An 8,390-nucleotide genomic window follows, 5' to 3' on the forward strand; every position below is an offset into this window, starting at 1 on the left:
TCACCAGGCCCGAGACTTGAACCGCGGTCGACCAAATGGGAGTCCTGCAACATAGCCATTACACCAACTGCTGGTCCCAACATGTGGCTTTCTAAAAAAATGTTCCAGGGATATTAATCAAAAGTCTATTGGGAACCGGCAGTTAGCGTAATGGCTATGTCGCTGGACTCCCACGTAGTCGACCGCGGTTCACATCCCGGACCTGGTGGCTTAAAACTCACGCCGGGTGCGTGTGCGTGCGTGCCCAAGATCCCGAGAGGAGAATGGAGGAGAAGGGATTGCGGCGTGACCATCGCCCCTGGGGGGTGATTTCTCGCTTTCTGTCTCTATGTCTCTCTCTGTCTGTCTGGCGAGCGCACGCGCCCTACAGTGAAAATCTCTCCAAAAAAAAAAAAAAAAGTCTATTCTAGGACCAGCAGGGGGTATGGTGGTTAAGATGCTAAACTCCCACATGTCTGACCATGGTTCACGTCCTGGACCTGGTGGCTTGCTTTCTTTTCTCTCTTTCTTTCTGTATCTCTCTCACTGTCTCTGGTGAGTACACATGCCCTCTTACAAACTAAAAAATAATAACAATAATAAATAAAATTAAATGAATATTTTTTAAAAGTCTACTCTAAGTTTAACTCTATTAAATCTATCTTATTAATTTTGTTATTCTAATATTCTATAATATGAAAATTGTGGTCTCTTTAATTTTTTGATTTTCAAAAGAAGCATGTAGATCTTCCACTATTAGGTTTATTAATTTCTTCTTGCCTTTTCATTTTTAATCTTTTCTTTATTCATGACAATGTGTATGCTAAGAGAGAGAGAGAGAGAGAAAGAGAGAGAGAGAGACTTCACATGATCTGGTCATGCCACAATCCCCTTCTTACAGTATTGTAGCCTGTTAGATCCTGGGCACTCACATGTGTGCCTGGTGTGTTTCAGGCTGGCCAGGCTAGGGATCTGTACAGCAGGCTCCATGTTGCATCTGGTGTCTTCTGAGCAGCCCATTACTGCTGCGCTTCATAGTGTGTATACATATATATATCTGTTTATGTATATATGTATATATATATAGCTGTATGTGTATATATAATCTGTGTGTGTGTATATATATATCTGTATATATACATCTATATCTGTATATAGCTATATCTATATATATATATATCTATAATGTCCCTGTATTTTCAAATTTACTTTGTTTATTATAAATAACACCTAATAACATATATATGTGTGTGTGTGTGTGTGTGTGTGTGTGTGTATTTTAACACAGTCTGGGAATTTGTCTTCCTAAATAGGAGAGTTTGGTCTATTCACATTATTTTGGTAATGGATATGTATGGATTCAGCCTTGTCATTCAGACTTGTGTTTTCTTTTAAAATACAGGATCTTAACTTGTTTCTTTTTTGCTTTCAACTTGATTGCTTAGATTCTCATGGCTTTCTCTTTATTCCTTTAATAGACTGAGTGCTTTTCTATTAATAGTTTTAATTTTTGAATAATATATATCAACATTTCTATCAACATCAAGAATTAATCAGTATCTTTTCATTATTATTATTATTATTATTTTGAAACATTCAATCACTGTATATCATTTGGCTTGTAAAGAGAATTTACCCAAGGGAACCAGCAGTTAGCGTAATGGCTATGTCGCTGGAATCCCACGTAGTCGACCGCGGTTTGCGTCCCGGACCTGGTGGCTTAAACTCACGCCAGGCGTGTGTGCGTGCGTGCCCAAGATCCCGAGAGGAGAATGGAGGAGAAGGGATTGCGGCGTGGCCATCCCCCCTGGGGGGTGATTTCTCGCTTTCTGTCTCTCTGTCTCTCTCTCTGTCTGGTGAGCGCACACGCCCTATAGCGAAAATCTCTCTCAAAAAAAAAAAAAAAAGGAGAAAAAAAAGGAGAATTTACCCAACATGAAATACACCTCAGACTAGTCCTGTTGAGAATATCATACACGTTATCATCAACAGGCAATAAACCATTTCTGTGTCCCACAAATGTCTTGTTTCTCTATTTTTCCCTCCCTGACTTCCTTCCCTATACTTCCCCCTCGCCCACCCTCCTCCTGCACCATCTCCAGTGTCCGTAACTATTTTCACTGCTTTTATGTGCTCTAATCTTTCCATTTCTACCATAGAGCGCAGACAGTTGGTATATATTTCATAGTCTGTCTTGCTTCACTTAGCAATAAATCACTTTCAATAATTTCAAGTGATCATATTCAGTCACTTTCTATCAAATGCCAGGGTCTTGTACTTTTATGACTGAATAGTATTCCATAGAATATATGGGCCACACTTTTTCAATCCATGCATCTGTTCATGGACATTTGAGTTGGTTCCACGTCTTAGCAATTATGAATAATGCTGCAATAAACATGGATGTGCAAGCACTTTCCTGACTGAGCGTTCTCCTATCCTTTGGGTAGATACCCAGAAGTGGGATTGCTGGATCATATGGTAGTTCTATTTGTAGGTCTTTAAGGAAACTCCATATTGTTTTCCACAGTGTCTAGACCAATTTACATTCCCACCAACAGTGTAGAAAGTTCCCCTTTCACCACAACCCCAGTAACTCGTATCATTTTTTGTATTTTTAATCTTTATCATTCTGACAGGAGAGAGGTGGTATCTCATCGTGGTTTCAGTGGTGAGGTGGTATCTCATCGTGGTTTCAGTGGTGAGGTGGTATCTCATCGTGGTTTCAGGGCTGAGGTGGTATCTCATCGTGGTTTCAGGGCTGAGGTGGTATCTCATCGTGGTTTCAGGGCTGAGGTGGTATCTCATCGTGGTTTCAGGGCTGAGGTGGTATCTCATCGTGGTTTCAGGGCTGAGGTGGTATCTCATCGTGGTTTCAGGGCTGAGGTGGTATCTCATCGTGGTTTCAGGGCTGAGGTGGTATCTCATCGTGGTTTCAGGGCTGAGGTGGTATCTCATCGTGGTTTCAGGGCTGAGGTGGTATCTCATCGTGGTTTCAGTGGTGAGGTGGTATCTCATCGTGGTTTTAATCTGAATCTCTCTTATGATGAGGGATGTTGAGCATTTCCTCTTGCACTTTTTGGCTATTCATATGTCTTCCTTAGATTTTTGTTCAACTCATTTTCCCATCTTTTAGTTGGGTTAATCATTTTGGGGAGGGGTAAGTAGCTTGAATTTCCTGTGAATTCTGGTTATCAGTCCCTTACCTGAGGCGTTGTTTACAAAAATATTCTCCCATTCTGGAACCAGCAGTTAGTGTAATGGCTATGTTGCTAGACTCACACATAGTCAACCATGGTTTGAGTCCCAGACCCAGTGGCTTAAACTCACACCGAGAGTGTGTGCATGCATGCCCAAGATCCCAAGAGGAGAATGGAGGAGAAGAGATTGCAGTGTGGCAATCCCTTCTAACCTAAATGATAGGTTAGTTGGGTATGTGAATTATATTTGTTGTTATCTTAAAGTGTTTCTCCATTGTATCATACTTTGAGGCAGAAACAAGGAAAGTGAGAAATCACCCCCAGGGACGATGACGACACTGCAGTTTTTTCTCCTCCATTGTCCTCCTGGGATTTGGGGCATCCCCCCACCAGGGGGGGTGATTTCTCGCCTTTTTTTTTTGAATCATTTATTTAATTTTATTTGTTATTGCCATTATCTTTTTCTTTTTTTTCTTCTGAAAATTTTTTTTAATTAATTTACATTCATTCCCTGAGCATCATCACAACATACAAAATGTGGTTTCCCATCTAGAGTAAACTGCATAGTGGCTTAATCATGCATATTGTCACCCATAAAATTCCATTACTACTTTCATATATATATGTTTTTTTTTTTTTTCCTTTGGAGAGATTTTCACTGTAGGGCGCGTGCGCTCGCCAGACAGACAGAGAGAGACATAGAGACAGAAAGCATAGCCATTACGCTAACTGCTGGTTCCCAGTATATATATATGTTTTTTACCCCATGTCTGACCCTCTGCCCTATTCCACTCTCTTATTACACTATCTCTGCTGCCTACAGTTATCTTCAATTTCTTTTCCCCCAACATTTCGTTTATCACACAATATCATAAGTAATCTAACTACTTACAATAGCAAGTTCAGCTGATGGTTTCAAGAAAAGCAGTTTTGAACTGGTAAGGTTATTTCCTTGAAACTTAAGGCCTAGAAACAGGTTAGTATTCTGTTCAAATAGTAGGTACATGAAAACATTGACAGCTCAAGACAAGACAAAAATCCTTAAAACCAGACAACAAAGCTTAGAAGAAAAGCAGCAATATTTCTCGCTTTTTATCTATCTGTCTCTGTCTGTCTGTCTGGCGAACATTGACAGCTCAAGACAAGACAAAAATCCTTAAAACCAGACAACAAAGCTTAGAAGAAAAGCAGCAATATTTCTCGCTTTTTATCTATCTGTCTCTGTCTGTCTGTCTGGCGAGCGTGCACGCCCTATAGCAAAAACGTCTCAAAAAAGAAATATTCTCCCATTCTGAGGGTTGTCAATTCACATTAATTATTGTATCCTTTGCTGTGCAGAAACTTCTTATTCTGATGTAATCCCATCTGTCTATTTTGGGGATTGCTGCCTGCGCTTTGGGGGTCTTATTTAAGAAGTCTTTGCCTACTCTAATGTTTTGCAGATTTCCCTAGTGTTTTCCATCAGTAATTTTATAGTTTTAGGTCTTAGGTTCAGATCTTTGATCCATTTTGAGTTGATTTTTGTTAACGGTGAAAGACGGGGATCCAGTTTCAACTTTCTGCAGGTGGTTACCCAGTTTTCCAGCACCATTTGTAAAAGAGGTTTTTCCTTTTCCACTGGATTGACTGGCATTCTTTGTTGAAAATCAGTTGGCTGTATGCTGGGGGGTTCATTTATGGGGTCTCTAAGAATTAATCAGGATCTTTAAATGTCTCCAATCTCCCAGAGCAGACAAATCCTTTAGTATACTTTCTCAATATCGCACCATCAAGTTTTGTTTTAAGATCTTTTACAATTCTTTTCATTGACTTGCATGAATTTACTTTTATACCCCATCATTATGTTTCTGATTCCTTAGGAGTAATTTCTTAGGAATTAAACTAACTTTCAAGTTAGTTATGAATGTAACTGCAGGCATTATCTTTTCTTTGTTCATAGTTTTTTCCTTATCCTGTTTCTTTTGAGTGTTAAACTCTGAGACCTTGCACATTATTACTAGCTTTGCTTTTTAAATGATAGGTTAGTTGGGTATGTAAATTTTATTTGTTGTTAACTTACAGTGTTTCTCCATTGTATCATACTTTGTGGCAAATGAAAAGTTTAATGCTGTTTTAATTTTTCCTTTGATTTCTCTTAATCTCTTTTAAGATTTATTAGAATGCCCTATTTACTGTTGAATTCGGAGTTTATGTATTTTAATAGATTGTATCTAGATGTTATTCTTGCGCTGCTGTCAAGGAATTCTAAAAAGATTTTCTTCATCTGGGGGGAAATGTTATTGTTCCTGTTGTTTATTGTTTTTGTTATTATTTATTTGGTTCCTCCCCCCCTTTTTTAAATTGAAACATAATAATTGTATATATTTATGGGATATAGTGTGATTTTTCAGTATATGAATACCATATGTAATGAACAAATTTTGATAATTAGCGTAGTAATTATCTTCTTTTTAATTGCCAGAGAGCACCTGCATTCACCAGGGACAGACAGAGGAAAAAGGAGTATATGATAGCACCCCCCAATAGGGTGCCATTTCTTCCATAATCCCTTTCTTCCATTTCTACATCCTGCTGATATTTGGGGCATGCTTACACAAGTACACAGTGTGTGTTTCAAGCTGCTCGCGTCAGAATTCAAACTGCAGTCAGCCACGTGGTATCCTAGTCCCTTAAGCACTAGGCTACAGGCTGGCAGCACAGTAAGTATCTAAAGTATGTATTATTACTTTATGTTGGCACATCCCAAACCCTCTCTTTTAGGTATTTTACTATATGTAGTAAAGTAGTGTCAACTAGTTATCCTGTTTTGCCATAAAACTCTACTATCCATGAACTAACATCTCCCTAACCTCTCCTTCCCCTTACTCTTCCAATCTCTAGGAACCTCTATTCTATTATCTGCTTCTATGAGGGCAACTTTTTCAGTTTCTGCATATGAACGACAATTGTGTTAGTTTTCTTCTTCTTCATCTTCTCCTTCTCCTCCTCCTTCTTTTAAGTTTTTGGTATAGGGCATGTGTGGTTGCTAGAGAGAGGCAGAAACAAGGAAAGTGAGAAATCACCCCCAGGGACGATGATGACATTGCAGTTTTTTCTCCTCCATTGTCCTCTTGGGATTTGGGGCATGTCTGCACACGTAGCTGGTATGACTTTCAACCTACTGGGTCTGGGACTCAGACTGTGGTCGGCCATGTGAGGACGCCAGCACCTTAGCCACCACACCGTCTGCTGGGCCCCCAATGTTTTTTTCTTTCTTTAAAGCCTGAATTATTTCACTTTACACAATGTCCTCCAGGCTTGTTACTATTGCCTCAATTGACAGGATTTAACTCTTTCTAATGGTTGAATAGCTAGTGTACGTTGTGTGTATACACAGCACATTGTCTTTCTTTGTCTGTTAATAGATGCGTAGTTTGATTTGATATCTTACTACCATGAACAGTGCTCAATAAATGCTGGGGTGGAAATATCTCACCTCCATACTGTTTTTTCTTATGGCTGTACTAACTTACATTGCCACCGAAAGTATAAGCGTCTCTTTTCTCTATAGTCTCCCCAGTACTTGTTGTTTTTGTCTTTTTGATGATAGCCATTCTAACTGGAGTAAGATGATATGGCATTGTGGTTTTGAATTACATTTCCCTGATTATTAGTTAATTATCTTGGTATTTTTGCTTGGAATTTTTAGCTAATCAGGATCTTTTGTGGTTCCATACAAATTTTATGATTGCTTTTTTCTATTTCTGCTAAAAATGCCATTGGAATTTTGACAGGGATTGCATTACATCAGATTGACTGGAATAGTATGGACATTTTAACAACACCGATTCTTCAAATAGGTGAAAATAATCTTTCACCACCTTAGCTAAATTTGTTCCTAGGTTGTTTTTTTCTTCTTCTTTTGGTAGGTATTACTTTTTTGCTTCTTTTGTAGCTAGTTTTTGTAGCTAGGTGTATAAAAATGCTATTGATTTTCATATACTAGTTTTTTTTATCCTGCAACTCTACCAAATTTATTTATCAGTTTCAAGAATTTTTTTATAGAACCTATATATTTCTGCGTATAAAATGATATCATCTACAAACAAGGGTAATTAGACTTCTTCCTTTCCAATTTGTATGCATTTTCTCTTCTTTTCTTTTCTTTTCTTTTCTTTCTTTTTGCTATAGGACATGTGTGCTCAACAGAGAGAGAGAGAGAAGGAAAGTGAGAAATCATCCTCAAGGAGATGGTCACACTCCTCCATTCCTCTCTTGAAATTTCAGACACACATGCACATGTGCTTGGCATGATTTTCAAGCTACTGGGTCTGAGACTCGAACCAGCAGTTGGTTATGAGGGATCCAGCCACCTTAACCTCCATGCCACCTGCTGGCCCTTCTTTCTTTCTTTTTCCTAATTGCTCTGGTTAAGAATTCCAGTACTATGTTGAATAAGAGTAGTGTTCCAGTTCTTACCTTGGTCCAGTTCTGAGAAGAAGCTTTCAACTCTTGCTCATTTGATGTAATATTCACTATGGGTCTGTCATATTAATATACAGCCTTTATTGTGTTGAGGTGCATGCCTTTTGTATTTTCTTTGTTGAATGTTTTTATTATGGTAGGATTTCTTTTTATCAAATCCATTTTCTTCATCTTTGAGATAATCTTATGGGTTTTTGTCCTTAATTCTGTTGATATAATGTACTGTGTTTATTGATTTCAATATGTCGAGCCATCCTTGAATGCCTAGGGTAAACCTCACTTGTTCCTGGTGTATAATCGTTTCGCTGTACTGTTGGATTTGATTTGCTAGTGTTCTGTCGATCATTTGTGCATGTCTGGTCATGAGAGTTACTGGTCTACAGTTTCCTTTTTTCTTGTGTCCTTATCTAGTTTTCACATCAGGGTAATAATGTTGGCCTCATGAAACATGTTTAGGAAGAGTCTTTCCAATTCAGATTTTGTTAATAGTTGGAGAAGAATTGGTCTTATTTCTTCTTGAAAGGTGTTATATTCAGTAGTGAAATTGTGCAGTCTTGGAGTTTTCTTTATTGGAAGTTTTTTTATTACTAATTCAATTTCATTATTTAGCATTGGTCTGTGTAAGCTTCTGTTTTTTCCTGCTTCTATCTTGGTAGGTTGTTGGTGTCCAGGAATTTATCTGTTTCCTCTTGATTGTCTCATTTTTTGGCCGGTAGTCTTTCATAATATCCTCTACTGATCATTCCT

Source organism: Tupaia chinensis, unplaced genomic scaffold, assembly GCF_000334495.1.
Source record: "Tupaia chinensis unplaced genomic scaffold, TupChi_1.0 Scaffold000278_1, whole genome shotgun sequence".
NCBI classification, from domain to species: domain Eukaryota; kingdom Metazoa; phylum Chordata; class Mammalia; order Scandentia; family Tupaiidae; genus Tupaia; species Tupaia belangeri.